The sequence below is a fragment of the Macaca fascicularis genome, chromosome 16 (assembly GCF_037993035.2).
Source record: "Macaca fascicularis isolate 582-1 chromosome 16, T2T-MFA8v1.1".
NCBI lineage: Eukaryota > Metazoa > Chordata > Mammalia > Primates > Cercopithecidae > Macaca > Macaca fascicularis.
Genome location: NC_088390.1, coordinates 65971609 through 65981245, shown reverse-complemented (window position 1 = coordinate 65981245; position 9637 = coordinate 65971609).

The window sequence follows — 9637 nt, the reverse complement described above, 5'->3', positions numbered from 1 at the left end:
GCTCTTCACTCCACAGCCCAATACACCTTGAAGGGCCTCCTCTTCTCCGTGGGTTTGGGGGTAATTGCACCTGGAGGTCTCTTCCACCCTTCTCCAGCCTTGGGGGTGGGTTGCTAGGAGTTCTGCCTTCTTAGTGGTCACTAGGTCTTAGGTGAGGCTCCAAGCTAAACCCCGCAGGCCTGAGTCCAGTGCAGTCTGCTATGCCGCCATGCCTCTACCTGGTTTGTGACTTCCATCTCCACTCCCTTGGATTGTGCGACAGTGCCACATAAGTTTCCCTCCATTCTCCCCATGAAGACATGGTTGGCTGAATGAATTAATAGTGTAAACAAAATTACAGGAGTCTGTGTTTAACCTGCTTCTGAAAACAAACATGTTAAAGGTATTTAGAGCATTGTAAGAAGCACGTAAATAAATGCGGCTAATTTCAACTGAGTCCTGGCTGTTCTGGGGGAGCAGCCTCTACCAGGTCAGCCCTGCAGCTCTGAGCCCTTTTTGTTTCTGTTTTGTTTTGTTTTAAGACAGAGTCTCACTGCAACTCCCAGGCTGTAGTGCAGTGGTGTGATCTCGCACCACTTATACTGCAAGCTCTGCTTCACTGGTTCAAACGATTCTCCTGCTTCAGTCTCCCGAAGTGCTGGGACTACAGGTGTGAGCTACCACACCTGGCTCACACCTCTATTTTTAGTAGAGACAGGGTTTCACCGTGTTGGCCAGGATGGTCTTGAACTCCTGACCTCAAGTGATCCACCCACCTCGGCTTCCCAAAGTGCTAGGACTACAGGCATGAGCCACCGTGCCCGGCCGCTGAGCCCTTTTTGGAGTAGAGAAAAGAATAGCCAGGAGCATCGAGCACCCACTGGCTGCCAGGCCCTTCACCGAGCTGCGTCATCTCATAAGGGAGATAATGATAGGCTCCGAAAGGGTCACAAAACTTGCCCAGAGTTAGACTCAAGCGTTCTGGATCTGAGGTCTGCTTCTCTGCCTCACACCGAGCTGCTCTCCTCCAGAAGTGAATAATGTCTGCTCACTTCTAGAGGGAAGTGAAAAGGACAGACATTTCATGTGCTTGGGGTTCCCTCCTTTCCAATTAGTCTTTTTTTTTTTTTTTTTTTTTTGAGACGGAGTCTCGCTCTGTCGCCCAGGCTGGAGTGCAGTGGCCGGATCTCGGCTCACTGCAAGCTCCGCCTCCCGGGTTCACGCCATTCTCCTGCCTCAGCCTCCCAAGTAGCTGGGACTACAGGCGCCCGCCACCTTGCCCGGCTAGTTTTTTGTATTTTTTAGTAGAGATGGGGTTTCACCGTGTTAGCCAGGATGGTCTCGATCTCCTGACCTCGTGATCCACCCGTCTCGGCCTCCCAAAGTGCTGGGATTACAGGCGTGAGCCACCACGCCCAGCCTCCAATTAGTCTTAATGAGGTTTCCCCCCACTCTGTACCATGATTTCCAGAGAAGCAGTCACAGACTCACATCATCATAGCCCCCAGCACCCTGGCATGGTGCCTTGACCTCAGGAGGCCTTGCTGAGTGTTGGTTGGATTCAAATTGAATAACATCCGCCATTTCCCGGGGCTTTCACATATATTATCTTATTTGATCATCACCATCACCCCTGCAAGTGCGGAGGCAGCAGGCACAGGGCAAGGCAGCTGGTAACGAGGGCCAGGAGGGCAACCTTCACCCAATAGGGTCCGTTGCACGGGGCAGAATTTTGCCTGGGCCGGGGGCAGCTCAAGTGGAAGAGGTCACTCTTGACAAGCGTGTTCTACAGCTGGTCATTCACTCGGCAAACATTTGTGGCTGTGTGGTGCAAACTGTGCTCCCAGGTGACCCATTAAATTCACAAAGACTCTGTGCTGATGGAGTCAAGCACGTGCGGCTCCTGCCCTCAATCACAGGAGGTCGGGCTGAGAGTGCTCGCTCGCAGTGTGGCGTCCCCCATGCCAGGAGGCAGCTTGGCTGGTCTGTGCTTTGAGCTTCGCAGGGAGCTGGCAGGGGCTCCAGGGTGCAGTAAGCTGACAGCCAGCTCCCAGCTGACCTCCGTGGGCGGCGATGAGACTCAGATTGGATTGTTCTTACGTAAAGAGTCATCCATGAGAAGCGGCAATCGATGGCTCCCCATCCGCTGAGGACCCAGCCTTGTCTAATGCCCCCCTCTCCCCGCCTCATCCTGCCTCTTCCACCCCGAAGGCCTGGCAGAGCCTCTCACTCCACCTCTATGAGTTTAGAAATCCTCATGCCCCAGGCCTTTTATGCCAACCTCCTTGCTTGACTCAGTTCCCACAGCTCACACTTGGGTCCCCACCCTGGGGTACAAATCCTGCCCAGTTCAGAGAACCAGGCTCAGTGCCACGGGCTGAAAACAGAACAAGACATGGTCCCTCCATGCACAAAATCAGGATGGCACCTGTTCCTATCACCTGAGTGTAAGCCAAAATCTCAATCAGTGTTGGTATCTGCCAAGGAGAAGGGGTTGGGTTTTCTCTCTGTGTCCCCCTTACACATGGCTCTCAGCTTGGCCCACAAAGGGGACTTCATCACCACCTGGGGAGCCTCTTTGAGGTACTAACTCAGGAGTGCTGCCTCCCAGACCCCCAGATTCCCCTAAGAATGTCCCCTTGGCTCTTGGTCATGTCTGGAGCATCCCAGCTCCCAGGCAGAATTTGGTTCATGGTCATCTTCCCTTCTTCCATGGTTCTTTGTGAAGAAGGATCCAGGAGGGCTTGAGATAAAGAATGTGGGGGCCGGCATGGTGGTTCACACCTGTAATCCCAGCACTTTGGGAGGCCGAGGTGGGAGGATCACTTGAGGTCAGGAGCTCAAGACCAGCCTGGCCAACATGGTGAAACCCCGTCTCCACTAAAAATACAAAAATTTAGCCGGGCATGGTGTAATCCCAGCTACTTGGGAGGCTGAGGCAGGAGAATCACTTGAACCTGAGAGGCAGAAGCTGCAGTGAGCCGAGAGATTGTGCCACTGCACTCCAACCTGGGCGACAGAGAAAGACTCCGCCTCAAAAAAAAAAAAAAATGTGGGGCAGGGGAATCACCACAGGGGCCCCACCAGAGATGGTGGCTGTGTTTTCCAGCTCACCCTGAGGGCTTCCCCCAGCTCGCATGCAGCCCTCCTGCCTCCGTTCTCCATTCTCCGGCTCATCCTGTCCATTTGGAGGACTGCTGGGTTGGCCACCCGCCAGCCGCTCCTCCCACCAGGGCCACATCTGGTCCCCGCCTTTCACCCTCCAGAGGGAGCCAATCAGGGAGGTTGAGGAGAGTGGGGAACAGAGCAGATCAGGGAAAGCAATTAAAAAGCTGCTCTCAGGGTTACAAGCTGGGAGGTTGGGGGCAGGCTGGAGCAGGCCCTGGCTGGGTGGGGAAAAGCAAGGAAGAATGGGCCTGAGCTTATCAACCCCAGCGCAGCAGCCTGGGGTCTGTGAAGGTGAGTGAGCCAATGCTGAGAAGGCCAGGGAAGAGCAAGGGGAAGGGACCCAGAGTTCAGCCAGGAACCATTCTGCAGCCACAGGAGTCGGTTCTAGACAGCAGAGCCTGGCTGGGCACAGGCTGAGGATGAGGGTAAGGAATGGGCCCTACCCTGAGGCAGCCCCCTCTCCAACAGAATGGAGCTCCTGCCCTCAAGGAGCTCCCATCTGACAATGAGCCATGGGTTCTAACCCGGGAGCCCCTATCCAAGGGAAGAGGATGACTCCTGTCCTGTGGGTGCTTTAGCCTGGGATTGGGAGAAACACTGTCCTTAGAGAGACCCCAGTTTGCTGGGAAGACATAGGTCCTAGCATCAGGAAGTCCCCATCTGTTGGGGGAAAGGCACGGGCCCTCTCCTTGTAAAGCTTCAGGCTGAGATGCAAATGAGACCCACACCCGAGAGAGAGTGACACACAGAGCTTTTCAAACTGGATGGAGTTGTGGGCTCAAGTCTAGGGATGGGGAGGGGTGAGGGTGGAGAAAACAGCACCCACTGGGGGAGTCAGAGAGCCAAGAGAGCAGGTGGGAAAGCAGTCTCTGCTCTGAGCCGGCAGAGAGAACTTGCTTGTGGAGACGAAGCCACCACCAGCTCGTGGTCTGGGGATAGACAGTGCTGGCTCTCCCCCGTGCCTCACCAGCTGCTGCCCTCTGTCCCGTCCACACTGCCAAGTAACTGCTCTTGGGGGAGGGATGTCCACTTACTCCCAAAGGAGTTAACAGGACACAGGAGCCCCTTCAGAGGCCCCAGCTCCCGCCCCTCCGCCAACCCCATCGAAGATCCCCTAACATGTCGATAGGTAAAGCCCCTGGGAGGTGTTATGAAATGGAAGCTCTAATTTGTCAAGCACCTGCTGTGTCCAGCTTTCACTGATTTTATTCTTACAACTGGGGAGCAGGCATGGCTGAATCCCCATTTTACAGACATAGAAATGAAGACTCTGGCAAGGTTCTTGAAGTCATCAAAGACTGCATAGCTATTGAGTGGCCAAGGCTTTGCTCCCTCTCCTTGAGGACAGTGCTATAGCAGTCAGAGTCAAGTCTAGAGAACAAAGGGGGTGATGCCTCTGGGTGAAACAAATCTGGGTTTTAGAAAACTCCACCTGCAGCTACCAGACAGGCTTTCTCCCTGTCTCTAAACTGAGGTGGCTGTGGCCGCTCACACCTGACCAGCTGAGCACCGCCATCTAGTGGCCACTAGGCTCAGTTCCCTTCCACAGGAACGGGTCATGGATGAACAGACTTGCTGGTCACCAAGGCTCAGCCAGAGACACTGTGTTCTCTTGACCCAACTTGCTGACCACCACGCCGTGCCAGGCACTGGGCCAGGGCCAAGGGCCCAAGCAGAACCAGTGGGCAGCAGTCACGTGGTAAAACTGCCGTTTGAATTAGAGGCTGGCCTATTTGCAAACACCAGGCACCTTGGGTGAGGGTTGATGCCACATACGGGGTTGGTCTGTCCCAGGAGGCATCTGGGCTTTACCCTGTAAGCAGAAGGTCATCTAGCAGATTCTGATGCAAGGGAAGGGCACGGGGAGGTCATCTTGTCCCCACCTCGGCTTGAAGCAGGAACAGCTTGGCTGTAGGCTCCTTGAAAGGGCATCCAGGCATCTCTCTCCATGGCTGGTACTATCCTGTTGTGCAGTCTAGGCGCCAGTCTAGGGTTTGGCCTGAGGCTTTAGAAGTTGGGGCCTTCCAGGCTGGGCGCGGTGGCTCATGCCTGTAATCCCAGCACTTTGGGAGGCCGAGGCGGGCAGATCACAAGGTCACGAGATTGAGACCATCCTGGCTAACATGGTGAAACCCCGTCTCTACTAAAAATACAGAAAAATTAGCTGGGCGTGGTGGCGGGGGGACCTGTAGTCCCAGCTATTCGGGAGGCTGAGGCAGGAGAATGGCATGAACCTGGGAGGCGGAGCTTGCAGTGAGCCGAGATCGTGCCACTGCACTCCAGCCCGGGCGACAGAGCGAGACTGTCTCAAAAAAAAAAAAAAAAAAAAAAAAAAAGAAGAAGTTGGGGCCTTCCATTTGGGGAAGCAGGAAAGGAGGCACCCCAGAGAATGGGGTCTGAGCCAGGCTAGGAGGATGGAGGGGGCTGGGTGGAGGCTGGAAGGGCTGAGGGCCTACCCTTCTCTGTCTGCTGTATCTGCCTGCAGCAGATGCAAATCAGAGTGTAGTTTAGAACAGAGAGAGGACAGGCACAGCGGCTCACACCTGTAATCCTAGCACTTTGGGAGGTTGAGGCCGGAGGATCACTTGAGGCCAGGAGTTCAACACCAGCCTGGGCAACATAACAAGACTTGGTCTCTTTAAAAAAAAATTATTTGGGCGCAGGGTCATGTGCCTGTAGTCCCAGCTACCCGGGAGGCTGCGGCAGGAGGATTGCTCGAGCTCAGAAGTCTGAGGCTGCCGTGGGCTATGATGGCACCACTGCAATCTGGTTCTGGGTGGCAGAGTGAGACCCTGTCTCTAAAAAAAAAAAAGAGAGAGAGAGAGGGAGAGAACATACTGTCATACTGTCCACCATTAGGGCTTGGTACATGAATGCATATAGTGGAAAATCATGCAGCTGTTAAATGATGATGCAGACAAATATTTATTGATATGGAAAGATGTTCACAACATATTGTTGAGTGAGAAAACCAAATTACAAAATAATTTGTACAGCATGAGCCCATTTTGAAAAACATGATTTTATATGTGTGGAAAAAATCTGGTAGTGTTTACCTCCAGGTGGCAAAATGATGGCTAATTACATTTTTTTGTATTGTTTATCTATAGTTTCTGACTTTTCTACAGTGAATATTTAATTAAAAAGATAATGAAAGTTTGGAAAACAACCATGACCAAATCTGTCTGTATCTTTGGTTCTCTGTGCAGACATCTTTAGATAGTTAAGGGTTGGCCAGGCATGATCTGTATGTACCGGTTGTACAAGTCACGCCTGTAATCCCAGGACTTTGGGAAGAAGAGGTTGGAGGGTCGCTTGAGCCCAACAGTTCGAGACCAGCCTGGGCAACATGGTGAAACCTTGTCTCTACAAAAACACAAAAATGAGCTGGGTGTGGTGGTGTACCTCTGTGGTCCCAGCTACTTGGGAGGCTGAGGTGGGTGGATTGCTTCAGCCAGGGAGGTTGAGGCTGCAGTGAGCTGTGATAGCACCACTGCACTCTAGCCTGGGCAACAGAGCAAGACCCTGTCTCAAAAAACAAAAACAAGATAGTTAAGGGTTGAGTGTGAGGAAAGGTCTGAGGGTTGAGAGGGGGTGGAGGATGCACCTGGGCCTGTGACAGGGGCCCACGGAGGTGGCTGATGGCAAAGGCTGGGGGACTCCAACTGCTGATGCTGAAACAACCTTGTGTTTCACGTACATAGGGACAGTTTACTGAGCTTCAATGACAAGCATCTCCTGCTTATCACATCTTTTCTCTCCAGGACAGCTTTGCCCTCATTTTAACTAGACTTCCCTTGAACCAAAGGGGAAGACCACACGCTGTGACTTGCTGGGCAGCCTGGAAAGGCGGGCCACTCCTAGCCACAGAGATGAGAGTTGAGACAAGAGCTCATCCCCAGGCTTCCTTTTCTATTTTGTTTATTTTATTTTTTTATTTATTGAGACAGAGTCTCACTCTGTCACCCAGGCCGGAGTGCAGTGATGCGACCTTGGCTCACTGCAGTCTCCACTTCCTGGGCTCAAGTGATCCTCCCACCTCAGCCTCCTGAATAGCTGGGACCACAGGAATGCACCACCATACCTGGCTAATTTTTTGGTTCACCACATTGCCCAGGCTGGTCTTGAACTCCTGGACTCAAGCAATCCGCCCACCTCGGCCTCCCAAAGTGCTAGGATCACACACATGAGCCACTACGCCCAGCCTTGCTCTTCCTTTAAAGCCTCCTGTCCTTCCCCAGGTCCCCAATTCATAGCAGGATCAAAGGTCATTGGGCCCTCGCCCCCTCTTCAAGATTCCCCTCCCTATGTCACTGCTCAGGCCCAGAGTCAGACATGACTAGAGCCTAAGGGGCTCTCACCTCCCTCTCTGTGCTGGGACTCACAGAGGGGAACCTCAGCAGGCAGTCTGTCCATCACATGCCCAAATGAGGAGCATACCCTAGGCTGGGCACAGTGGCGCACAACTGTAATCCCAGCACTTTAGGAGGCTGATGTGGGAGGATCGCTTAAGCCCAAAAGTTCTAAACCAGCCTGGGTGACATGGCAAGACCCTATCTCTGCAAAAAAAGTTAAAAAATTAGCCAGGTATGGTGATGCACATCTGTAGTCCCAGCTATTCAGGAGGCTGAGGTGGGAGGATCGCTTGAGGCTGGGAGGTTGAGGCTGCAGTGAGTCGTGGTTGTACCACTGTACTCCAGCCAGGGTGACAGTGAGACCCTGTCTCAAAAGACAAAAAAAAAAAGAACATATCCTGGTAATATCCTGGTATGGAGTAGGGGACATTGCTCTCACAGGCTTGGGAGCCTGAGCTGGCTCTGTGAGCTGGGGAGGAGGCAGACAGCCAGGCCTTGTCTGCAAGCAAACCTGGCAGTGCTGGGCTGGCGGCCCCCCAGGGCCTCCTCTTCATGCCCAGTGAATGACTCACCTTGGCACAGACACAATGGTCAGAGTGGGCACACTGCCTGCTTCCCGCCGCACCCCAGTCCCCCTCAAATGCCTTCCGAGAAGCCCATTGAGCAGGGGGCTTGCATTGCACCCCAGCCTGACAGCCTGGCATCTTGGGATAAAAGCAGCACAGCCCCCTAGGGGCTGCCCTTGCTGTGTGGCGCCACTGGCGGTGGAGAACAAGGCTCTATTCAGCAAGTGCCCGGGAAAGGGGATCAGGGGAGGCCCAGGCATGGACAGTGGGTGGCAGGCGGGAAGAGGAGGGCTGTCTGCTTCCCAGAAGTCCAAGTACACAAATGGGTGAGGGGACTGGGCAGGGTTCTGACCCTGTGGGACCAGAGTGGAGGGCGTAGATGGACCTGAAGTCTCCAGGGACAACAGGGCCCAGGTCTCAGGCTCCCAGTTGGGCCCAATGGCTCCTGCGTTTCCAAACCTATCCATCCCCAGAGGTCCTTCCCATCTCCCCAGGCTGATGTGTGGGAACTCGAGGAAATAAATCTCCAGTGGGAGACGGAGGGATAAAGACTCAAGCCAGCACAGCCAGCTCACGCGTAACTGCTTTGTGGAGCTGTCAAGGCCTGGGCTCTGGGAAAGAGGCACAGGGAGGCCAGGCAAGGAAGGAGTGACCCGGAGGGACAGACCCAGGGGCTAAAGTCCTGATAGGGCAAGAGAGTGCCAGCCCCCTCTTGCTCTATAAGGACCTCCACTGCCACATACAGGCCATGATTGATGCTTAGACAAAGGGCTGGTGTCCAATCCCAGCCCCCAGCCCCAGAACTCCAGGGAATGAATGGGCAGAGAGCAGGAATATGGGACATCTGTGTTCGAGGGGAGGACTCCAGGAGTCCTGGGAATGGGGCCTAGTAGGAAATGATGATATAGGCACCCCTTGAGGGTACTGAACAGGTTTGTTCTTCGCCAAATTCCCAGCACCTTGCAGGTACTTACAGCTGAGTGAGAGAAGGCCTGGGTTATGAAATCAAAAAGTTGGAAAGCAGGTCAGAGGTCATCTGGTACAGCCCTTCCTTCCTTTTTTTTCTTTCTTTCCTCTTGAGACAGGGTCTCTCTCTGTTGCCCAGGCTGGAGTGGCGCAAACACAGCTCACTGCAGCCTCAACCTACTGGGCTCAAGCAATCCTCCAGCCTCAGCCTCCCAAAGTGCTTGGATTACAAGCATGAGCCACCCCACCCAGCCCTTTTCTTCCTTTTTAATTGATGCATAACGATTGTAAGTATTCATCACGGTCCAACCAACCCCTTCTTGACCCACCTTCCTAGAGAGAGGGTCCTCTTGCTTCAATGGTCACGGCCCCAGACCCATGGTCTGGCTCCAGGCACCACCTGCCTCATGCAGGAGCTGGCGTGCCCAGGAAGCTCTGCCTCTGGGCACAGTTACCTCAATGGGGTGAGTGGAGCTCTCCCCATAGCTGGGCTGCGGCCCAACCCCACCCCCTCAGGCTATGCCAGGGGGCGTTGCCAGGGGCAGCCGGGCATCACCAGTCCAGCCCACTCCTTCATAAAGCCCTCGCATCCCAGGAGCGAGC